General features: G+C 40.0%; 1 protein-coding gene across 1 annotated transcript in view; it reads right to left on the bottom strand.

The window, feature by feature from the left end:
* The window catches only part of LOC136872761 (uncharacterized), a 92,477-nt gene extending 66,488 nt beyond the window's left edge, over positions 1–25,989 (bottom strand). The window contains exon 1 of the mRNA XM_067146591.2: positions 25,858–25,989. The gene's annotated coding sequence lies outside the window, so the exon portion shown is untranslated. The remainder of the gene's footprint in view (positions 1–25,857) is intronic.
* Between the last annotated feature and the right edge of the window lie 213 nt (positions 25,990–26,202).

Here is a 26,202-nt window from a genome sequence, read left to right as displayed (position 1 = left end):
CACGCTATAGACGTGGTATAATTTCAAACACGTACACATAGCTATGTCTGCCCTCAACTGGCTGAAAATTGGTTTCTTCCGAACATCGTAACTTTAAGCTAATCATAAATAGTTGTTCTCTTTAATCCACATACTATAGACGTAGTGCGTACATAGCTATGTCTGCCCTCAACTGACTGAAAATTCGTTTCTTCTAAAACATCATAACTTTAAGCTAATCATAAATAGTTGTTCTCTTTAATCTACATACTATAGACGTAGTATAATCTCAAACACGCACACATAGCTATGTCTGCCCTCAACAGGTTGAAAGTTGGTTTCTTCCGAACATCGTAACTTTAAGCTAATCATAAATAGTTGTTCTCTTTAATCAACATACTATAGACGTGGTATGATTTCAAACACGTACACATAGCTATGTCTGCCCTCAACTGACTGAAACTTGGTTTCTTCCGTAACTTTAAGCTATTGACAAATAGTTGTTCTCTTTAATCTACATACTATAGACGTAGTGCGTACATAGCTATGTCTATCCTCAACAGGCTGAAACTTGGTTTCTTCTAAAACATCGTAACTTTAAGCAATTGATAAATAGTTGTTCTCTTTAATCCTCACGCTATAGACGTGGTATAATTTCAAACACGCACACATAGCTATATCTACCCTCAACGGGCTGAAAATTGGTTTCTTCTAAAACATCGTAACTTTGAGCTATTGATAAATAGTTGCTCTCTTTAATCTACATACTATAGACGTGGTATAATTTCAAACACGCACACATAGCTATGTCCGTCCTCAACAGGCTTAAACTTGGTTTCTTCCGAACATCGTAACTTTAGTCTATTGATAAATAGTTGTTCTCTTTAATCTACATACTATAGACGTAGTATAATTTCAAACACGCACACATAGCTATGTCTGCCCTCAACAGGTTGAAAGTTGGTTTCTTCCGAACATCGTAACTTTAAGCTAATCATAAATAGTTGTTCTCTTTAATCAACATACTATAGACGTGGTATAATTTCAAACACGTACACATAGCTATGTCTGCCCTCAACGGGCTGAAACTTGGTTTCTTCCGTAACTTTAAGCTAATCATAAATAGTTGTTCTCTTTAATCAACATACTATAGACGTGGTGCGTACATAGCTATGTCTGCCCTCAACGGGCTGAAACTTGGTTTCTTCCGTAACTTTAGTCTATTGATAAATAGTTGTTCTCTTTAATCTACATACTATAGACGAGGTGCGTACATAGCTATGTCCGTCCTCAACAGGCTTAAACTTGATTTCTTCCGAACATCGTAACTTTAGTCTATTGATAAATAGTTGTTCTCTTTAATCTACATACTATAGACGTAGTATAATTTAAAACACGCACACGTAGCTATGTCTGTCCTCAACAGGTTGAAACTTGGTTTCTTCCGAACATCGTAACTTTAGTCGTTCTCTTCAATCCTCATGCTATAGGCCTAACTCACAGCCATGTCCAACCTCTATAGGTTGAACGTCGCAACTTTAGGCTAATCTCTATTGGTTGTTCTCTTTTCAGAACTTGTTGCGTACGCTGTTCACCTAAACACTTTATTCGAAGAAAGAGAAGACACTATGTTCCCATGCGAGCTGTGTAAGGCAATGTTCACAAGACGTGACAGCCTTGCACGCCATGTAAAAACAAAACATCATCAGCTATCTGCTTGCGACTATAACCCTACTATGTTCCCCTGCGAACAGTGTAAGGCAACGTTCGCAAGACAGGATAACCTCGCACGTCATATAAAAGCAAAACACCCTAGCATAACATCTGCTTTATGTGATGTTTGCGGGCTGTACTTCGCTAATGTAGAGCAATACCAGGCTCACTTAGCAGAGGTACATCAAATATCTACTTGCCCTCAGGTAGTAGTAGGGAAAAAGCGTGCAGCTACTGATGTAGCTGTAGAAAGTACTAGTAGTAAAAAACCTAGGAAAAATGAACTTCAAACTATTCACTGCGAGCACTGTAACACTGATGTACCATCTTCGCATTTTCAGGGACACTTACGGAGTAATGCGCATAAAAATAATGCGTGTAGAAGTGGTAGTAACGCAAACATCGAGGAAATTAATACAGCATTTAAAAGTAGGATTGCTAGTTACCGAATTCGCACCAGTCAAAAGTTTCAGAGCACTTCAAACTTTTTAAATTGCGTTCAACCGGATGTACAACAGCTTCTTGCTAAATCTTTGTCCAATCATAGTTTATTTAAAGTTAATTTTGAACTTTTCGCCTTGTACATTAAAAGCACGGATGAATCCGAAATAACGGACATTAAATCATTTAATACGAAGAATTTTGTCATAAGTGAGTCGACTAATTTTGGTGATGTACTTAGGGATGTCTCTAACATTATTTCAACTAAGAGCGAGGGATTTCAGGAAAAGGAATCAGGGTGGGCTTTAGTTGAGATAATGTATCTAGAAGTTAACATCAATAAGTACAATCCCATGCGAGGTTCATCGTACATCGAGCTGCCGACATGGATTCAACAAAGAAAAGCTGTTGTAAACATCCAAAACAATGACGAAGCATGTTTCGCATGGGCGGTGATGTCGGCTTTAAATCCTGCGAAATCAGACGTAGCTAAGAGAACATCATCCTATCCACACTATTCAACGCAGCTAAATTTCGATAGTATAGAATTTCCCGTACAGTTAAAGGATATTAAGCGCTTTGAGGAACTAAATAACATTAGTATCAATGTGTATGGTGTAGAGAAAAAGTCCGTAGTAGGTCCTCTGTATTATACATGTCATAAGAAGGGTACTCACGTTAATTTACTCTATATTGAAAACAGTGAGAATAGCCACTTTTGCTGGATTAAAAATCTGAGTAGACTTGTTGGCAGTCAGTTATCCAAAGAAAGGTGTAAAAAGTGGCTATGTGATGGATGCTTGCAGTATTTCAGAAATGAAGATCAGTTAACGAAGCATTCCAAGAATGACTGCAATCATGTACGTACAGAGATACCTACTACAGGCAATAATGTTTTAAAATTTACAAATTTTCACAAGCAGATGTGGGTACCGTTCGTGATTTATGCAGACTTTGAAGCCATCCTCACGCCATGCAACACATGCTCACCTAATCCTGACAACTCTTTCACTAATACTACGCACATGCATGTCCCGTATAGCTTCGCGTATTACATCAAGTGTAGTTACGATAGTACGCTTAACAAGTTAGAGCTGTATCGAGGACATGATGCTGCTAAAGTATTTTTAGAAAGACTTGAAAGTGATGCAGTTCGTCTCGGTCGTATTCTGAATAGTAATATTCCTATGAAGCCACTCACCGAAATTCAGTTAAATGATCATGAACGTGCTACAAAGTGTAGCATTTGTGATGGGGAATTTTCCGAAAATGACCCTAAAGTTTTTGATCATGATCATTTAACTGGTTTCTACAGATGTGCCGCTCATTATAGCTGTAATCTTAAGTATAGAGTTCCTAAATTTATCCCTGTAATTTTTCATAACTTATCTGGTTACGACTCTCATTTCATCATTTCACAATTTGGAGCTTCGGATGAAAAAGTAGATATAATCCCTCAGAATAAAGAGCGGTACATTGCGTTTGCAAAGTCTGTAAAAGTAGATGCTGAGCATTCTATAAAACTGAGATTCCTTGACTCGTTTCGCTTTATGGCGAGTAGCCTCGATAAACTTTCTAGTCATTTACAGCCTGAACAATTTACGGAAATTCGACGCGTTTTCCCTGAAGAAGCGCAGTTTAATTTACTTCGGCGTAAGGGTGTTTTTTGTTACGAATATCTCGACTGCTTAGACCGCCTCGAAGAACGTGCCTTACCATCGAAACAATCCTTTTACAGCTCGCTGAATTCAGCAGATATTAGTGATGATGACTATTTACATGCACAACATATCTGGGAGCAGTTCCACATTCAAACGCTGGGTGAATACTCCGATTTATATTTAAAGACAGATGTACTTTTGTTAGCTGATGTTTTTGAAAATTTTCGCTGTGTTTGCATGAACACCTACAGCCTTGACCCATGTCAGTATTTTACTGCACCTGGGTTAAGTTGGGACGCGATGTTGAAACACACGCGTGTGAATTTGGAGCTGCTAACCGATATCGATATGGTGCACTTTATAAAAGCATCCATTCGAGGCGGTCTGAGTCAGTGCAGCGGCCGGTATTCGAGGGCTAATAATAAGTACATGCCGAGTTTCGATTCCAGTCAGGAATCTCGGTATATCGTTTACCTCGATGCTAATAATCAGTATGGGTGGGCGATGAGTCAGCATCTACCGGTGAGTGGTTTCCGCTGGCTGACGCAGTGCGAAATTGATGCTTTACAGCTACACGTCCTAGGTGATGAAGCTGATAAAGGTTATTTCCTCGAAGTTGACTTACAGTATCCTAAAGAGTTACACACTTCTCATAATGACCTACCGTTCTGCCCTGAAAATATGAAGTCCCCGTACATTGCATCAACGACGAAAATGCTCATTGCTAATTTATGCGATAAATCTAAGTATATCATTCATTACCGAAATTTAAAACAGTGTTTGCAGCATGGTTTGAAGTTATCCAAAATTCATCGCGTACTAGAATTTAATCAGTCACCGTGGCTAAAGCCATATATCGATCTGAACAATAATTTAAGAACGAATGCGGTTAACGAGTTTGAAAAAGATTTCTACAAGCTCATGAATAATAGTGTGTTTGGTAAGACTATGGAGAATGTTGACAAACGCGTTGATGTAAAATTGATTACAAACTGGGATAATATTAAGAAAAGGTATGGTGCTAACTATTTAATAAGTAAACCAAATTTCTACAGCTGCACCATCATACACGAGAATTTAGTTATTATACAGATGAATCGTGTCAAGGTTAAGTATGACAAACCTACCTACGTCGGCTTCACAGTACTTGAATTGGCTAAAACACTCATGTATGAATTCCATTACGATTATATGATGAAGAAGTACGCGCATAATGCGCAATTGCTCTACACAGATACCGATTCGTTTATTTATCAAATCAAAACTGATGACTATTACAATGATATAAAGCCTGACTTGGGTAGGTTTGATACGAGTAACTATCCTGCAGATAATCAATATCATCTACCGCTAGTGAACAAAAAGGTTCTAGGTAAAATGAAAGATGAATGTGCTGGGAATATTATCGATTCATTTGTAGGTACTAAATCCAAGTCATATTGCATAAAACTCTTAAATGAATTACAAATAAAGAGATTGAAGGGGGTTAAAAAGAATGTCGTTCAGAATCAGCTAAGTTTTGAAAACTATAACAATTGCATTAAAAGTAATCCACCTGTTTTGCATAAGCAAATGTCTGTCATTAGAAGCAAGAAGCACCAGTTGCACACTCATTTAATTAGTAAGGTAGCCCTTAATAGCGATGATTGTAAACGGTTTGTCATTCCAAATTCTACCAACACGCTAGCCTGGGGGCATAGTAGTATTGATAAGTACTACTTTACATAAACATTATGCTAGAGGTGTGTGTACTTACGTTACGCTGTCTTACATCACAATTCGGGAGAGGAACGCTGGTACGGCAAGTCTAAACTTGTACATTCAAGAATTGCATCGAGAAGTACGCTAGGGTGAAATGATTCGAGATAAAACTTGTACATACAAGATGTAAATAAATAATGTAGAATTGGCATATTCTTTTATTTTAGGTTAGGTATCACCTTCCTCCCGCTCCTTATTTGCAGGATAGAGTTTTTGTTTATTACTCATAGAAGAAAGAAGGTGATGAGCAGTTTCGTGAGTATAGTTCGGTAAGTATCTCGAGAGCAGAATTTTTTTTGTCAAAAAAGCACATAGCTTTGTAAAGCACGTAGAATTTGCCGTCACCGGGGCAGCACGGTGATTAAAGATGGTGGATGACAGCTCTGTCAGAAAAGCACATGGGTTTGTAAAGCATTTAGAATTTGTCGCCACCACATAGAGTGTAGCACGGTGATTAAAGATGGCGGATGACAGCTGTCAAAAAAGCACATGGCTTTGTTTCCACGTGGAATTTGCCGTCACCGGGCAGCACGGTGATTAAAGATGGCGGATGACAGCTGCACATGGCTTTGTTTCTACGTGGAATTTGCCGTCACCGGGCAGCACGGTGATTAAAGATGGTGGATGACAGCTGTCAAAAAAGCACATGAGTATGTTTTCAAACAAGAGCACGTGGAATTTTTCAATTTGCCGCCACCACATAGAGGGCAGCACTGTTCTCAAAGATGGCGGATGACAGCTGTCAAAAAAGCACGTGAGTATGTTTTCAAACAAGAGCACGTAGAATTTGCCGCCACCACATAGAGGGCAGCACTGTTCTCAAAGATGGCAGATGACAGCTGTCAAAAAAGCACGTGAGTATGTTTTCAAACAAGAGCACGTAGAATTTGCCGCCACCACATAGAGGGCAGCACTGTTCTCTCTGGATTAAAGATGGCGGATGACAGCTGTCAAAAAAGCACATGGCTTTGTTTCCAAATAAGAGCACGTGGAATTTTTCAATTTGCCGCCACCGGGCAGCACGGTGATTAAAGATGGCGGATGACAGCTGCACATGGCTTTGTTTCCACGTGGAATTTGCCGTCACCATATAGAGGGCAGCACTGTTCTCTCTGGATTAAAGATGGCGGATGACAGCTGTCAGAAAAGCACATAGGTTTGTAAAGCACATAGAATTTACCGCCACCACATAGAGTGCAGCACTGTTCTCTCTAGATTAAAGATGGCGGATGACAGCTAACGAAATTGCCCGCAGCACAGTGCTCTGTTGATTAAAGATGGCGGATGACAGCTGTCAAAAAAAAGCACGCGGCTTTGTTTCCCAACAAGAATTTTTCAAATTGCCGCCACCACATTTCAAAGGTATCTAGCTAAAGAGTACAGCACTGTGCTCTGTTGATTAAAGATGGTGGATGGTAGCTGTCAAAAAAAGCACGTGGGTTTGTTTCCAAACAAGAGCACGTGGAATTTGCCGTCACCACATAGAGGGCAGCACGGTGCTCTCTTGATTAAAGATGGCTGCTGTCACGTGGAATTGTCTGCTACCACAGGTATCTAGCTAAAGAGGGCAGCACTGAGGTTTGCGATGCAATATGGCTGCTGTCAAAAAAGCATTTTTCAAATTATCCGCCACCACATTTCAAAGGTAAGTAGCTAAAGAGGGCAGCACTGTGCTCAAAGATGGCGGATGACAGCCGCACGTGGCTTTGTTTACCTCGCGCTAGTTAGGTTAAGTTGGTAGCACTAAGGTTTAGACCCGTCAAGATGGCAGCACTGTCGATGACAGGTGACGAATTTTGCAGCTACTGCGATATAGAGGGCAGCACAGTGCTTTGTGGTTTAAAGATGGCGGATGACAGCTCTCAAAACAGCACGTAGCTGTCAAAAAGCACGTGGCTTTGTTTACCTCGCGCTAGTGAGGTTAAGTTGGTACCACTAAGGTTTAGGTCCATCAAGATAGCAGTACTGAGGTTTGCGATGCGTTGTTGTCTGTCAAAAAGCACGTGGCTTTGTTTACAAATCTGTCAAAAAGCACGTGGCTGTCAAAAAACAAGTGGCTTTGTTTACCTCATGCTAATTAGGTTAAGTTGGCACTAGTGAGGTTTAGGCCCGTCAAGATGGTAGTACTGAGGTTAGCGATGCGTTGTTGTCGATGACAGCTGTCAAAAAGCACGTGGCTTTGTTTACAAATTCAAATTTCGCGCTAGTTAGGTTAAGTTGGCAGTACTGTCGCGCTAGTTAGGTTAAGTTGGCAGTACTGGAAGAGGCCTCTGGCTGAGGTGGAGGTGGCCACTGGGAGCCGGAGGTGGCGGTGGCCGCAGAATCCCTGTATTATACTACTTATAGTAAATAGAGATCAGAACAGTCAAGTGAATTGTCCGTTTAGTTGCTATCTCTATCCTCCGGTAAGTCACACAGCCGGTTAATGCGCACTTTGCCCCCATCGGGTTTCTTAATGATGATATCGCCGTCTGCAGTCCAACAGTTCGCTACATGGAAACGGTGAATGGCAGCCTTCAGTATGGAGAGTCTAACGGACGTGAGATCTTCGCGGATGGTAACATGGGTGCCTTTTAGTCTCCTTTTGTTACGGAATACTTCTTGTCGTGTACGATAGGAAGTAAACTTGACAATGATAGGCCGAGTTTTCCCTACTGATTTAGGCCCAACACGGTGACTTCTATCAATATCATTGATGTTTATATTCACGCCTATATCTCTGAAGACGTTTACAGCAAGTTCGTCAGTATTTTCTTGTGAGCTCTCCTGCACTCCAAAGATTCTAAGGTTATTTCTCCTACTATATTGTTCGAGAGAGTCGCTTCTAGCTTCGAATTCTGACCTAAGTGCCTGGATTTCCTTGTCCCGACACTCAAGTTTCTTCTTTAAATCCGCTACAAGTTCAGCATTGAACTGGAGAGATTTCTCTAGTTCCTTAACGACAAGTGTGGTCACTCGCTCCGATATAGCCTCTATAATTCTGTCCAGAAACTTACCCGAGCTGAGAGTCTCATTCAGGATCCTCGTGACGGTCTCTTCCACGAGGTTGGCACTACCGTTCGCTTCCTTGCTGTTGCGCTTGTTACTCCTGGTCATCTTGTTTTACAATGGAATATTTTAATGAACTGATAAAAATATGACCACAACAGGGAGACACTTTCACTTTAAACACTTTCAAACTATGTTTGCACACTTTAACACAACGTTTGATATATGTTACTAGGAAATAACACCTGCTAATTCACTTTGACTGAGGAGCTGATCTCACGCACGTCCGTCAGCCATCAAGGTAGAGTGTAGAGTGTATGTGTGACGTACATAGCGGAAGTGTGTTGCAGGCCACCTGTTGGGTCTGGTTTCAGCCAGGGTGGCTTGTAACACATGATAAGGAAAGGAATACAGTGTTTGTCAGCGAGGGTCGGTGAGATACGACACCAGTTCTCACGTGGCAAGGCTGGTGGCTGCTGTAGACGGGTTGGTGGGCGTGTGTTCCATGCCAGGGCTGTTGCAGCGACCAGTCTAATTAATTTTTTATTATTCTTTTTAGGTGGTAGTCAGGGGGTTGGGCTTTGGATAGTTAGTAGTGCGGTATCGTCCTGCATGTGTGCTGGCTATCCGCGTACGTGTGGGATGATACTGAGTAGATGTAGAGGTAGTTAATGTAGTTAAGTAGTTTTAAAAGAAATGTAGTTGCTATTATTGCTTGTTTTCCTTTGTTTCGCTCTGTCTGTCTTTATTGCCTGTAAGCCGATGGTGTACACTAGGGTGGGCAATAAAGATATGTATGTATGTATGTATGTATGTATGTATGTATGTATGTATGTATGTATGCTTCCACTTCCGAAATCGCACTTCCGATCCGTCGGGCACTGACCCGCATACCCCGTTCGAAAGGTGTCAGCTCACGACGACGTTCCATGTTACACCTATCACATGCACATCCACTGCTCACAAGTTCTCCTATACAACTGCCGCTGGTACAGAAAGCGTGTGGTGCGCAGACAACACACCTGCGCATCAGTGCTCCGCTATCGCATGACCTCGGTGAGTGTACAATGTTGATTATATTTAAAGCATACCGTCACTGAGAATCTGATGTGGAAATTACGTATACATCATAAAGGAAAACATGAATCCCAGAGAGCTGTATTCATTTTTTTAAAACATTATCTTCTATCCCTTTGAACACAAAGCTTGAGAAATCCTCGCTTGTACAAATAGAACATGTCACCATCTGAGAACAGTAATAACTAGCACCACAAATAATTTTCCGTCTTCGAGTGCATGCTTTCGTCCTACTTAAGAGTAGCTACCCTCACAAGCCACTAAAGCCTACTCATTTAAGTCTTCACTGCTGCCAACCCTTACGAAACTAGGTATGCAAGCCAGGGGGCAAATGTTACTTCACCTTTGCAATTTGAATCAAAATTCCTGGTCTCAAATGTTACATGTCAATATAATTATTATTTTTCTTCTTCAAATATAAAGAATAAGGCAAGCAAGGCCATGAATTGTTTAATTTTATTACATGCAACCTTGAGGATTTGGCTGGCGCATCCTCGTAGAGGGGTTTTAAGGACATCTTTACTGCCACGATCTCTGCCAATTGACTCTGCCGAGCTTAAAGTATCTTCCCGCACCTTTCACCCCACCGACCGAGCTCGATAGCTGCAGTCGCTTAATTGCGGCCAGTATCCAGTATTCGGGAGATCGTGGGTTCGAACCCCACTGTCGGCAGCCCTGAAGATGGTTTTCCGTGGTTTCCCATTTTCACACCAGGCAAATGCTGGGGCTGTGCCTTAATTAAGGCCACGGCCGCTTCCTTCCCACTCCTAGCCCTTCCCTGTCCCATCGTCGCCATAAGACCTATCTTTGTCGATGCGACGTAAAGCACATAACAACAAACAATCACCCCACCGACACCGTCCACCTGTGCGCCCCTCCTCGAGAGTCCGTAACTCAGTATATTCAACCTAAAACATTTACCAGTGAACTGCGCGCTAAACGTCAATCACCTAAGTTTCATATTGCCGAACAGTCTTTCTTATTGATGAGAATTTGCAGTTTACAATGAAATGCAATTTTCTCAGCATTAGTCGAGTCCAATTTTTGACGTAAAATGGCGAGAGAATATAAAAGAAACTCTTTTCTTTCTCTTGGGAAGACACTGTTCTGGAGTCCTAAAGGGCCGGCCGCTACTGTGAGATAGAGTAAACAAATTCAAATACCTAGGGGTTACATTGCAAAAAACAGCATCGTCATATAATCTTCCAGTGGCATAGCCAACGGGGGGTACTAGAGGGCTAGAACTCTCCCCCACAATGGAAATTTTACAAAAAGAAAATAAACGGAAACATTCAGACATAATTGCAGAACTAACAGATCTATTGAATATATTTCGTAAGAAGCCACGAAAGTTGAATTTTAGATTGTAAACTGAACAAACCATTAGATGTAAAACTGTTTACCTTGATCGAAATTTTCTTCTGTATTTTAATGTAATATTATGTAGTATACCGGTACCGAAATATGAATATCAACATAACTCATTTGTATCAGTATCCTTATAATGACAAGTTTTGCATACGCGCACCACACACGCACAAGCTTCTTCATTGTGTTCTATCATCATCATCATCTTGTAACTATGCCCCCCTCCCCCCAATCGGCCGATCCACTTACGTCTAACAAATGCAGTAGAGATAATACGCGACACTTACGAATTTCGCCTTGCTAAAATGGGAGAAAATTCGACGGTGGCGCTCCTAGTGACTTGACCTGAACAAATCGCACTAAATTCAAATATCAATGGAAATGTATATACGGAAATGGATAAATAAATTACGTCTAGAAAGAAAGTGTTATTGAGATATTAACTTCGAAGTTGCTAAAGCAATTCTGGATATATGAATGAAGAATTATTTAAAAGGTTATTATTCAAAGACTGAAATTAGACATATAAACAAGAAGTGAAATGGACTGCTGTGAAATGGCTTTATCTTCCATTTATGCATTACTTTTGCAACTTTCCTGTCTGAACTCTTACGGTTGGATTTGTCTTTTTTCTCATTTAAAAACGTTGTATCATCACATTAAGACACCTGTCAATAAAAATATCGGCACATTCCTTACACATATGATGTAATGAATTAACATTTAATAGCTGGACAATTTTCCTCTTAACATGAAGCCTACTAACAGAAAGATATTCCTTACATATATGATGCAATGAATTAACATTTAATAATAATGTATTTGTTTTACGTCCCACTAACTAGCTACTCTTTTACGGTTTTCGGAGACGCCGAGGTGACGGAATTTAGTCCCGCAGGAATTCTTTTACGTGCCAATAAATCTACTGACACGAGGCTGACGTATTTGAGCACCTTCAAATACCACCAGGATCGAACCTGCCAAGTTGGGGTCAGAAGGTCCACGCCTTAACCGTCTGAGCCACTCAGCCCGGCGAATTAACGTTTAATAGCTGGACAATTTTCCTCTTAACATGAAGCCTACTAACAGAAAGATAATCTATAAAATTCCAGCTTTAATCTGAGAAGAGGGATAAAAGAAAGAAAAGTGTGAAAATATTGTCGATAGTGATGCTTTGAAGAATATTTACGTACAATTAGAGTAAAAGTGTAACATACCCTTGAGTGTATAGTGGAGGATATTTAAAGTCGCTGGCCTGGAAATGATCTGAACAGATCTTATAATTCTTATATAAGCGTAACGCCCCTTCTTTCTTGTTCACCTTATCCAAATCACTTCTGTGACATTTCAAAACCCACAGATCACACCTACAACAACACATCGGTATTGAAGGTTAACTGCGGCACTATACAATAAAATATGCGTATTACATGTTAAGCCAGTTAAAATATGGGTCGAGCAGGTCAGAAGATTATGAAGTACTATAAAAATCTCTTTGTCACTGGAAGAATATATATGCAAACATAATATTACTTACATGTTCTTGTCACGAGGGAACCTGAAGAACGACCGCGCATTTTTCTCTACTTCGTAATTACTGCAGCCAAACACAGCACATACCTTTCCCCACATGATGAGAGGAGATATCAAGGAATGACACACACTACTATTTTTTATGTCAACTCACTGAAAACGCATAAATAACACCAAAAATTTCACACAAAAATACACGTGCTCTTATGAGAGAATCAGTACTGTTCAGGTCTATCCGCTAGAGTGAGCTCCAGTAGCTGTCCCTCGATATCTCGCTCAGTGTCGCGTATTATCTCTACTGTATTTGTGTCTAACGCCTGACAATGTGAAGCCACTCGGCTGCTCTCGGGTGAGATCTGGCGGCTATGTTCTACTGGCGAGCGTTAAGATAGTAATGGAATATGAGGCTTGATAGGCCAGTGAATAGCATAAAAGATTTGGATCTATCCTATCAGTGCCCAAATATTACGCAGTGCTATCATTACAATTGTCTAATTAGTACATTTGTTATGGCTTTTGTACTTGTGAACGTTCCGATAGCAATGGGATACAAGTATCAAATATTACTACAATATGATAGAAACTTGAGACATATTTCGGTATGAGAGATGCCAACGGAGATGCACTGGGCGTTGAAGTGAAGCTGGCTAACAAACTATTGTGTATTCTATGCAAGGGCTTGCCAATGTTTTATAGAATAGTCTGCCGGTTTTATTTCACTTATTCGCTAACTGGTAAGCAGCTAACAAAATTTACATTGGATGCCATTGAAGCAGTAGAAGAACATGGTTTTCAAGTTTTTACAAGTATTTTAACGTCGCACCGACACAAATAGATCTTTTGGGGACGATGGGATAGGAAATGGCTAGAAGTGGGGAGGAAGCGGCCGTGGCCTTAATTAAGGTACCACATCAGCATTTGCCTCATGTGAAAATGTGAAACAACAAAAAACCATCTTCAGTGCTGCCGACAGTGGGGTCCAATACAATACAAGCTCACTGCTGCGAGTTCCTATTCGCACGGCCAACTCGCTCGGTGGTTTACAAAGTTCTTCGAATAGTAACCGATAAATACCAGGTTAATATTTTAATGTTTGAAACGTTATGTAGGGAACTTGGTATTTTAAAATAATACATCCGTCTGATAACCTTCTGATAATGAAAGGTCACTGCTTCTCAGTTATGACCCTAGTCATATTTTGTATTGGATTTTACAATATTGTCTCTGCAGCTGTGCGATACCTTCCTCGAAATAAATTGCTAAACTGCTCCAATCTTATAAAGACAAATTTGCAAGAGAAATAAAATGTAACTCTTGAATGAAAGGCTTCCACAGCTCTTTTTAGAAATATTTCTAAAGCCACTTTTAAGTAACATTGTCACAAATCATTTACAGAAGTGCGAGCGATTTATAAAACTCAATAAGAAACCTCTCAAGAGGAAGGTTTTAAAACTTCAGTGAAATCTTAACGGCAAAACCAAAAAAGAGCCACAATTTCTGTTTATGGAATATATTACGCGGCCGTAATGTAGCAACTATTTATTTATGTACCTCCTTTCAAAAACCTTGGCATACTGGAGTTGCATGCTCGATTTGAGAAAGTAGTGTAGAAATCAAGATTTGTAAATATCAGTGTGGGATATGAGGAGTTTAAGATGAAAATACTTAATTGCTACGAACTTTGCGCATTTGAAAGTTGACGAAGTAGGGAGCTTAACTGCTAACTGGTGTGTGATTGTCGAATGATTAGCTCGCTGACTACCGTCAGCTGCTTATCTGCCGGCCATATTGTATTTCGTAAGCGACAGACCGAACTTAGCCAAGTTGTTCCGAGTGGCTGCACATTGTCAGGCGGTAGATATAAGTGGCCGATCCTGGCTACGCTACTGTAATCTTCACATAGAAGAAAGAACGGCGGCGCCAATTAGGTCAATGTACTACTTTAAGAACATTAGAAATCTGTCTATCGGCTCGGCAATAACACTATTCAGAAGTGCAATAGCGCCGATCATTATCTACGGTTTGGGAAAAGTTAAAAATAGATAAACTAACCAAAATTTAAAAAATGAAGGCAATCCTACATGAAAAGAACAACGGGAGTGGGGAAGACATAACCATAACGACTTATATAAGAGATGATGGAAGGAACCTACTGTACTTCAGAAAGGACATCGGGTTCCAATATCACCTACTATCAACAGGGCCATGTCAAGAGCTACTGAGGAAACGAAGTATGAAGAGAGACGAAGTACAGCTGAAATTCTACAGCTCGTTGGCTATGGTGGAGAAGTCCTGGATCAGATAATACCAGTAACAAAGACATGTAATAACCAGACTATCAGTACACGGCTTTCACTACAAACTCTGTATTAACAAGAGATTGCACAAACACTTCCAAAGGGACCTCCTCAAAAACATTTTCAAACAGGGCTTAGTCCAAACCTTACGCTCAAAATAGCTGACAAGGTTCTAGTTATAATACCAATATAAATGGTCCATTATTGGACATTACAAATTTTCCAGCCAACTCACTTCTTGCTGCCAGCGTTTCGTTGTAGTTTTCAGTTTCTTTCTTGGTTGGGTTTTAACGATTTTAACCTGACAGAACTCATGCTGGACATCGACTGTACATTTAAATGAGGCAAATTTGGGCCGAAAGAATAAAAGGACACTAACCCTAATTTGGGATGTTTTACTGTAGCGTTTCATGCCATTTAGAAACTTCTGAAAACTACATCCTTCCACTGATGTTCGATTTTGTCTATAATAGTTTCAAATTCTAAAGGTAGTCTAAATACCGGTACTCTTAACTGCGTTTATTTTTTAAAATCTGCTTTACGTCGCACCGACATTGATAGGTCATATGGCGACGTTGGGAAAGGAGAGGGCCAGGAGTGGGAAAGTGGGAAGTAAGTGACCGTGGCCTTAGGTACAGTCCCAGCATTTGACTGGCGTGAAAATGGGAACCATGGTAAACCACCTTCAGTGCTACCAACAGTGGGATTCGAACCCACTATCTTCCGAATGCAAGCTTACAGCTGCGCGACCCTAACCGCACGGCCTACTCGGTCACCCTTATCACCTTATTTTTCTCCGTGCCTTACTTGCACTAGCACAATATCCTGTTTATAACCTTCACTGAGTACGAAGGTACTACTGGACCCTATATGGCACACTAAATGACAATGAGAGACCTAATCACCTATGTTTCAATTGACGTAGCCTACTAGAACGAGTAAGTTTCAGGTCATTATAAAAGTGGAAGTCTTACCTCGCCAGTCAGGCATGAATTGCTCATCCCACAATGATCTCCAAAAATGTTCCAAAATGCCATACTTCTGTTTCTTGTAGACCTAAATGTTGGAATAAGTGAGAATATGTGACAGAATGATGTATTTCACTTCAATCTTCAATCTTATCATGAAAAGCACTATAATATACCTGAATATTGTAGTTTCTCTATTACAATGAATCAGAATGTCACACAAGATATTTCTTCGACACTATGGTACTAAAAATTTCGAGCAGTGCTAGTTGAACAATGTTTCAACGATTAAATTTTATCAGGGATAAATGCATGGAAGAACGCAACCAACGGAGATGATATGGAGCTGAAGTACCTACAAGAAATCACCGCCGTCTCAATCCTATATACTGCCTGCTCTATGCTATGCGGTTAACGTGCTTCTCAGCGTGAGCTCTTAGTGTCACGAACCTCCGCTAGGGGCGCCAGCTAACGCACCCAAACTTATCTCCGTACCCACGTTATTGTGTTCCAGTGCGTTTGCATCAAGCATTTATGTGTGTGTCCCTGGTTGTAAAATGATTAATTGTTGTGTTCTTCTCTGTATATGAAAGCAGGAAATCCAAATTCTTCAGGTGTGAGGATTCCTGTTATCCACCCAAGTAAAAGAACTTTGGTAAAATTGGCTTAACGCTATATCAAGGCAAGGATAAACCAAGGGTAATCAATGGATTCCATCCGATTATTCCCGTGTTTGAAGCCTCAATTTTAGAGATGGAGGTAAAAAATAAAACTAAAATAAAAATATATTGAAGCCAGAGAGCGTGCCTAGTCGGTCTTCGAATTATCCCCATTACCTTCAAACCAGAAAAATAGCTCCACGAAAGACCAGACAGCGACAAGATATTTCTTCGGAAGAAATCTGTGATGAAACATGCTCTTCAACCGCAGGAAATAGTATCAATCGAAGTCAATATTCTAACGAGTAAGAATGACAGCATAGGTCAGAAAATCAGACATTAGAGGCTACGATCAAGAATTCTGAGACTGCGATAACAGCTGATGACTAACCATTATAAAGTTAAAAGACTACAGAGACAATTCGACGACAACCCAGAAATTGATCGTTTGAAAAAAGTAAAGGAAGCAGCCAAATATAATGGAAAAACGACCATTTTTAAAAATCAAATCCAAAATTTTTGCAAGCCAAAATCCGGGCAGTCAGAACAAATCACGCGCTACTACGTGGCGTGGGGAATGGTATCCCAAACGGTTATGAATATGGCAGAACTCCTGGTCTTGTGTCAGCTCCGTCACGAAATACTCTGGACAGGTAGCGTAAATAGAAAATGTTGATTGTATTTGTCGGGATATCCCAAGGAAAGACTTAGAACAGAATGTAAAACTCTCAGACCAACTGACAGGAGTGTAACTGATCGCTGATTAAATGGCTAATTAGGTACGGCTCCTCTAGAACCGAACCAGTGACAAGTTTGCTTGTGTGGTCAATGTTGAAAGTGTATGCGGCACAGATATTGTAAAATCTCACGCTCTCGAGAATAAACTGTTGTGTTTTCTTGTAATCCGACTTTCAGAGAAGTTATCTAGTCCTGCTGCCTACTTCCTCGTTAAAGGCTTAGGAGTCTCCGATCTATCCCTTGTAGTTCAGAAATGATTACTGTAATGCCTTTCGGAAAAACAATCTAGATTTTGTGCATTTCTATTCACCAGCAGATAAAATAACTACAATGGTTGAATGATGATTTCATCAAGTACGTTAAAATAATTCGGTTGGAATCAAAACGTGAAAAACTGAAGGGTCTCACTAATGAGACGGCAGATGCTGTCTCGCTAACTGTGAAATCTATAGTGGAATGTGTCTCTTATCTGTTACAAAATCGGTTATTTTATGTTCTCGCTAGATGATTTTCTGGAGACGCAATAGATCTATTTAGTTCAGTGAGATTGGGTGGTGGATTTAATGACATGACGAACGCACGCACTGCATTATGTGCTATAAAATGTATCCTGAAAACTGGTCATAAACGAAGGGTCAGCGAAATAGTGATAGAATTTTTTTTTGCGCCCACTGCTGGTAAATAACAGTAAGAAAAGTACGGAAAAGGTGCTCCGTTATTCGTTTCGAGAAAATTCTGGAATTGGCATGTACCATGCAGCATGGGATGATCCTAATATAATATCTACTGTATTATTTTACGTTTCTATATCTTAAGCCAAGCTCAAATGTCGAATGTTAGTTTCTGTATTCTCTCAATTAGTAACATGTTAAAGATTATTTTTCATTTTATATTGATGTTACGGACCAACTCTCATCTAACAAACATGTTCTCTGGGTGCGGTAAGTGCTACCATCTGCAATATCGCTGTAAACGCAATTCTCGTGGCACAGAGCAGGCAGTATATAGAGATTGAGACGGCGGTGCAAGAAATAATGTCAGTTCAAATTTATCAATTTAGAGTGCAGTGATCTCGTATTAAGTCGTCAAGAACATTGTGCGATAACAAGACGGCCATGATTTCATCCTGGTGCAAGCCTTGAAAGATTTGGATTTGTTTAAGGTATGGCCATATGAAGTCCACGGCCGGCTTAATACGTCGCACTCGCTAGCTCCTTACCGGCATTGACCATAAAGTCTTCTTCTTCTTCTTCTTCTTCTTCTTCTTCTTGAAAGGTGTGGTTGGACTCATGTGTTATCGTCCAGTCACGAAAAACCATAAAGTCCACGCACTGTAATTGGCGTAGTTTCATAGCTCGACACGTGGCGCTGGCGACCTAAGTTTTTGCCGTAGAAATACATACCGGTACTCCTCTATGGAAAAGATATTGACTTTGAATGCCGTTTTATCATAATTTAGAGGTATTGAGAATGTTACACAAGTTAATATCGTTAAAATGATTAACTTTAAGGGTTGCTTTCGTTTATATTTGCCAAAATAATGTGAAATGAAACTGCGGAGAGATGGAGTAGTCCAACGGATGTTCTTTAACTGTTAGGAATAATAGTTACAAATTTGATTATCCATAGCTAGTAGATACATAGCAGAACCCCCATAATACTTTTGTCTTCTAATGTTAATCTTGAGATTACGACTTATTGTTCAGTAAGAGCTTTGAAATTATTCAATTGTTGCTGTCAGGAAGGGGGCTGAACAAAACATAAAAGTCTTACTTTTTTATGTATTCAGTGTATGAATAACATGAATATTTTGACTCAAACATGTTTAAATTTTAATTTCAATATAGCCTATATACTGTAGTTTCAGATTACATTTCATTCATACCTTGCATTGGAATTTTAAACACTGGGCGAGTTGCTCGTGCGGTTAGGGGCCCGCAGCTGTGAGCTTGCATCCGGGAGATTGTAGGTTTGAACGCCACTGTCGGCAGCCCTGAAGATGGTTTTCCGTGGTTTCCCATTTTCACACCAGGCTGTACCTTAACCTCTTCAGTCTTGGGATTTGAAAAGTTGAGAAAATTATGCTAATGATATTTTCTTGATCTTAGGGATACCAGAAAACAACCTAACGCATTTTTTGAATTTTACCATAGCACATGTAAGAGGGACGCTTGGTTTCAGTTGCAATATTTTACAATGAAACTCCTCAAATGAAATATCTTTAACTTTACTTTCTTTCACACATAGCAACAAACATGCACAAGATTTACTTGCATGCGGTACAGCATGTTTTATTAAGTTTCTGAACATCTGAGGTCAACCGGCCAACCGAGCAGAGGAGAGGTGGTCATGGCTAGAGCTACAACCCGTCCGGTTTCGAGCGACAGATTTAGGAACTAAGTGTCGTTTTTGGTTGTTTTGTACTCGTACCTCGTACCTGTGACTGGCGGAGGATCCAGCACGCTAAAAAGCACTAAACACACATTTTATCTTAGAATACTGGTTTTGTATTTCTGCAGAACTCCTTGATACCAGCAATGTTAACAATTCCTTAAAATTACCACGATGTATTGAATTTCATGTTTCGTCATGACCACGAAAAGCTAGTTCTTGCTTACTTAAATAGAGCACTGCATCAATTACCAACTGAAGAAAAAGCCCATTTAAACGTACATCTTCACTGAACTGTGCAATATACAGTCTAGCATTTTCCTTCGGGACATCAGAGATCATATTTTGGTTTCTTTCCAGAGTCTTCATATCTAGCTAGAATTTAAAATGTCCTGCAGAGTCTGAGTGCATATGTAAAGAACGTGCTATGTTCAAAAGGGCTGAAAATCCTTCTTTATTCTAAACGCTATTGTTATTGCTAAAAATCAAGCAGGGCCAACAAAACAACTTCTGCAGAGCTGGAGAAGAGCACAACCATGGAAATTCCTTAAACCACGATCGTTTGAAACTAAGATTGTAAGATTTACCGGAATATTTCACTTCTTTTGTAGCACAAATTTGCAGTGATTCAGTAGGGCGACCAAAACGTAGAACTTCATTCTGATCTTCGTTTCTCCGACGTGAAAAATGGTGTTTCTAATAAAATACACACTATGTCATAAACAGGATACATTTTTAAATAAAACAGCACAACACTTCGAATGAACCACGATGCATAAGAACTCGTGCTTCACATAGGATGATGCAGGGAAGACGAAATATTCCGATCTCCCGGCAACTTCACTTGCACATTCTGCTATGAGGAAAGTACGCGGGTGACGTCACGGTTGTCATGGCAACCGCCAATGCCAAGCGGTACGGGGAAAATAGAGCCAGCTGCAGAATCTGTCGTCTTCACTCAATCTCACGCGCCGTACTGTGGCCGACAGCCGGGGCTTTCCCCTGGTTTTCATCAAGTGATGCGAGCTCTTGGTGCTCTAAACGCCGTACAAAAACATTTTCTTTCCGCAAAACCAACAAATGTTATAAGAAAAATAAATTTTAAAAAATCATTCTGGTAAAAATAAATGGTGAAGTGGCACTTCACTTACTTCACCTAAAAAGCCACCCCTGACACATGGCAATATTTTGACATTTCACTCATATTATCGTTTTTTCTTAATTTAATTGCTGCTGCATTGTCAGCAAAAACTTAACCAGGTGTATCCATAAATCTGTGCAGCCCTAGCGCTGTTAGCAAATCTTTCATCCAAGTTACTTCTCGAGGTTCCTCGGCCATTGCCATATATTCAGCATCCATGGTAAATCTGTTTCTTGTTAATCAAGACACTGCTCCCCCTGCCACTGTGGTTACATACCCACTCACTGATCTTCTTGACTCAGTATCTCCTCCCCAATCCACATCACAGAATACTTGTACAGACTCTACACAATGTTTAAAACATAACTTTAAATCTCTAGTAGCACATAGATATCTCATGAAATGCTTCATCTCTTTCCAATCACTTAGGTTTTTGACAATTTTGGCTAACTTTACTTATCGCAAACGCAGTGGCGGCTCGTGCTGAATAATGTTGGTGGTTCTGCTCTGTGACGCCCAGTCCATTGCAGTAAGTGTAATAGACAAATCTAAATCTGAGCTCGTTTGAATCCGTCCTCCAACCCCGCGGAAACGCTTTACTCCATGTCCTATCTGTGTGAAGTTCTCGAAAATGTACCGAAATAATACAGGTAAACGTTCATCTCAATTTGTAAGACCCCGATTTCGAGGGATATCGACAATATAAATAACTGACTTGTACAAAAAACAACAATTAAAAAGTTACAAAAAATAAAGCCCCTCTTCCACTATCGAAAAACAATGTTGATCTATCGAAACATTCATATTTACAAAGGTTCCGAGACCTGCATACATCTTTGGGAGCCGGCTTTCTTAATGGAGGGGGAACATCATATGATGGTACTAGCGTTTCTGTTTTCAATTTTATGACTACCTAACTCGGAAGAATTCACTACCATTACGGAGAAACAGTCATTATTACTGTATATACTTGTAGGCCTAAGAACTAGCTCATTCGCTTCGTACGAGAGAATTTTTTCGGCCATTGGATAGAATTTTGCTGAAGTCCTGGTAATTTACACAAAAGACAGAAAAATATACATACCCCCAATCATAAGGTACTGGTACGTTGATTTAAGACTTAACATGGACAGTAAATTGAATTGTGTTACTTAATCACAACCCTCCCCTTTTATCACGCATGCATCCTGTATTTAAGCTATTTGGGCTTTCTTTCTACTGAACAGAAGCATCACAACTATACTGTAGTATCTGAGAATGTTGACATGTAAGAATTTTAAACCATGTCAATATCCACAGTCGGAGGCCCCGGGTTCGATTCCCGGCCAGGTCAGGGATTTTTACCTGGACCTGAGGGCTGGTTCGAGGTCCACTCAGCCTACGTGATTAGAATTGAGGAGCTATCTGACGGTGAGATGGCGGCCCCGGTCTAGAAAGCCAAGAATAACGGCCGAGAGGATTCGTCGTGATGACCACACGACACCTCGTAATCTGCAGGCCTTCGGGCTGAGCAGCGGTCGCTTGGTAGGCCCAGGCCCTTCAAGGGCTGTAGTGCCATGGGGTTTGGTTTGGTTTGGTTTCAATATCCACAGTTTTATAAGTTCTCTGTTTACACTGATGAGTACAATGGAGGGAGTTTTTCCCAAACAGCTGAGATTATAACATGCTCGTTCGCTACAGCGATTCTCTCACGGACGGTGGCGCTGTCTAGTGTATTATTTACTAACTCTATGGTCACGGGAATAGGTCAGACGTACTGCAAGGCGTGCAGTTCATACAGAACCTTATGGGCGACCCTTAGCCACCTATCGGAAGAAAGCTGTGATTAAGTGTGCTCTCCTAATGTTCTGTCGTTTACAGTTCTAAACAGGGATGCCAGATCACCAGCAGTATCGATCTTTGGCTCGATATAAACACTCAATATGAAGGATGAGATCGCTAAACGCTATATATTACTGTATATCTTTCATTGTGGCGGTTCTGCAGCTCTGCAGATCGTATTACGGAGCCGCGCCTGCGCAAACGCAATGTCAGGTCTAGTATTACTTGACGAATATAGCAAACTTCCTACTGCACTGAGATGGATGGTACAATGGAATTCCTGCTCATCGTTTTCAGCTGCTGTATACTCGCTTGATAAAATAGTCTTACTCGGTTTACAGTCACTCGTGGAAAAATCAGCAAGTAATTTTTCTATGTACAGATTTTGACTTAACATAACCCTTTTTGTCTGTTTTATTTTTATTGACAGTAAATTTGTCGCTTTCCCTAGATCTTTAAACTTTAACTCATCTGCCAACCTTATTTTTACCATCTTAACAACCTCTTTGTTACCTCTTACAGTTGAATCACTGGTTTTGAAAAGGGAGTAAGTCCGCAAACTCGAACTTTCGGGAAATCAAGAAAAAATATTTTGATAATCTATTTTTAGTATCAAAGATAGAACTTTTTTCCTAGATACGTATTGCAAAAAGACATATTCTCATGCATTTTTAATTGTTTTATAATTTAGGTTAGGTTGTTAAAAAACTACAAACAAGGGGACTAGTGCCCTTTTCAAAACTAAGGTAAAGTAAAACATTCGGAATAAATATAAAATAGCTTAAACTATTTTAATTTTACAAAACTGAAAATCTACACACACAAGTATATATTTAAGCATATTTAAGCAAAATATTTACTTAGTTTTACAAGTTTTTACATTACAGGTATGCTTTTAATCAGCTTCGTCTCCATCCTTGTTTGGCCACTCACAGATTTCATCATAAATGGGTGTATGTTCTCCTGGAATGTACTGTTGAAGTTTTTGAATGTCATCCGCTTTTTAGAGTTAATCTGGCATTTCTCCAGGTACGGGTATGCCTTTTGTGTAGAGAATGGGTTATCTTCGCATTTTTCCAACTTAAAAGTATAATATCTTAATCCGTCGATAACGTCATACGTTTTCAGCACCCCCTTGTTGTCTTTGTTACATTCAAACATGTCGTATTTTTATATACTAAACTGTTCCTTTTCTTCTTTAGGAACATTCTTCCCTAAAGACTCAATAGATAAAACCTTTCCACCAGTTTTTAAAAGCAATTGAAAAGAATTCCTCGTGTAGGACACTTGTAAATTTGCAGCTTGAACTAGACTCCACGAACATTTTGACATACTCTGTGGATGTGTATAAACGATCAGAACGTTTCAACTGCCTCTTTATAACGCCACAATTGCGATCACAAGGGAGGAAGGAATGACCTTTTACTGGGTAGTACTGGATAACTTTTTCAAATCGTCCAGAGGAAACGAGCGTCATTAAATATCGAATTACAGTATTGTTCCGGTTTTGTTCTCCGGTAGCATCAGAAAATAGATACAACACTGTTGCTGCTTCTGGTATATTATTTCTTATATAATCATGAAGAAAAGTGCAAACTTTGTTTGGACCTCTGTTTTCTAAACCTTTTTGGTATAAAAGAAACTCCGATGTCCCTTTCTTCATGTCATACATGCAGAATACATACACCCAAAACTGTCTAAAATGAAACACGTCCTGTACAGGAATGTGACGAAGTGGCAGGTTCTGCATGTAATCGAAACAGATACATGCAACATCGTCTCGATCTTTACACATATTTTCAACATCTTTCAACTTTTTATAAAACTTTTTGGATCTGTTTTTGTGAACCAATCACTCTGCGGCAACACGTTTTGCGTTATCATTGAGGAAGTTACTTTTGAGTTTAATGCCTAATTCTTCACATGTGGCACACACATCTTTCTGTGGCCTACCGAATGTGTAACCAAAGTTTTCATTAATTTTTTTAAATAATAATGTTTCGTACAAAAAAGAGAATGCATTATTTTAACGGTGAGCTCAGCATTGAGGTATTTTATATCCCGATATGCATATTTAGCCTCCTTTACAGGAAAATAGTAATGTGTTCATGTATTTTCTCTACAGTTTCTCCAGGTACAGCCTTAGTTCTACAATTTTTACTCTTACGTCGATGTTCTTTTGGATTCTCACCTGCGACCAGAAGTGATATAAGACGTAGTATTCTTTCTTGTGTTACTCATATAAAGTGAGAAAAGCTTTCTTACACACAATAGTTTTATTTCCTTCACACAAAACACTACAAAGAACATTGCAGGCTCTTGATTTTGGGTTTTCAGTTCTAGCAGTGGCGGCTCGTGAAAAAAATCGACTTACGTGCTACAAAAAACGCTAAATACGCTGTTCTAAATCTACATATTGCTATGATGAACAACTCATACTTTAAACTTGTTAATAATAATTGTACCCCTACGTAGTTTCTCTATCATTCTCACACAGGAGAAGGGAAGAGGAAAAGCGTACGGCCCTGGGCCTGGTCAAAGATAGCGTACCTCTCAAAGAATTAACACATTTATTTCAGATACAATCCCCTTGCTGGGTTTTCCCTTGATATGTTAATATGTACAATTAATGTAAAAGATTCATGTTTTAAAGTTTACTTCAGCCTCAAGCTGTTGAACAAGTGCATAAGGCCGGGCCACATGCCCAAAAATATATAATATAAAAATGACATTTACAATAAAAATATGAAAGTGAGTTTTATCTCTTCAATGCCCCCTTCAGTTTTCAAGGCAGCTCGTGCACACAGCGACTCTAGTCGCTAACACGTACAGACTCACACCTTTACTTATTTTCTCTACGGGTTCACAAATTTCCATAATTATGAACACCACAATACGGATCATCCATGTAGGGTGACAATAACTCCTAAAACAGTGAGGTACGGTATTACCATATGGGAGCTGCCTCTAACCAGGCTTTACTCCCGATTTGCTTAAGGCAAGGCATAAGGTAAGTAGTTAAGCATCAACATGAACATCAACCCAAGGTCGCTAGTCTGCGACTCAGGAAAGGGAGGTGAGTTATTAAACAACTCGGCTCAAGGCCAATTTAACAGGGAACAAGCAAGATACACTCAAACATTTTAACCCAACTAACCCCAAGGTGGCAGCAAATTCCGAAGTGCTAGGACGTGTTCATTTACTTAAAGGGCACTGTAATGCAAACATCTCATGTTAACAAAGGTTTCACAAATCGTAAAACGATATCCTTTCTTCGTTACCCCCGCTGAAACTCTAAACTTTATTTAGTGAAGTTCTTACCTCCAATACCAATGGACAGTCAAGGGTTCGAAACCCCGAGCGAACCAGCCGCTTTCACTCCAAGCACAGAGTTATTGTCAGGCCGCTGGCTACAAGTCAAAGTCCCAGACGTGGCCCGCAGCTCGACACAGCAAAGCTATAAAAACTCCGCACGGCCTTACTTCTAAATTGAAGTTTCGCAAAACAAATGAGCATCGCCTTTCCTCCGTTGCCAGCGCGCTACACCCGCGAGAAGAGCTGATGCAATTCGACCGCGGTAAACAGCCCTAGTCAAATGTAATATCGTACTCAGAAAAACTAATGAATATGGATTGAACACAATTTCACAAAAACTACACTTACTAA

This window comes from Anabrus simplex, chromosome 4 (genome assembly GCF_040414725.1).
Source record: "Anabrus simplex isolate iqAnaSimp1 chromosome 4, ASM4041472v1, whole genome shotgun sequence".
In the NCBI taxonomy this organism is placed as follows: Eukaryota; Metazoa; Arthropoda; class Insecta; order Orthoptera; family Tettigoniidae; genus Anabrus; species Anabrus simplex.
The sequence above is the reverse complement of the archived record's forward strand: the minus strand, read 5'-3'. Positions and strand labels throughout refer to the sequence as shown.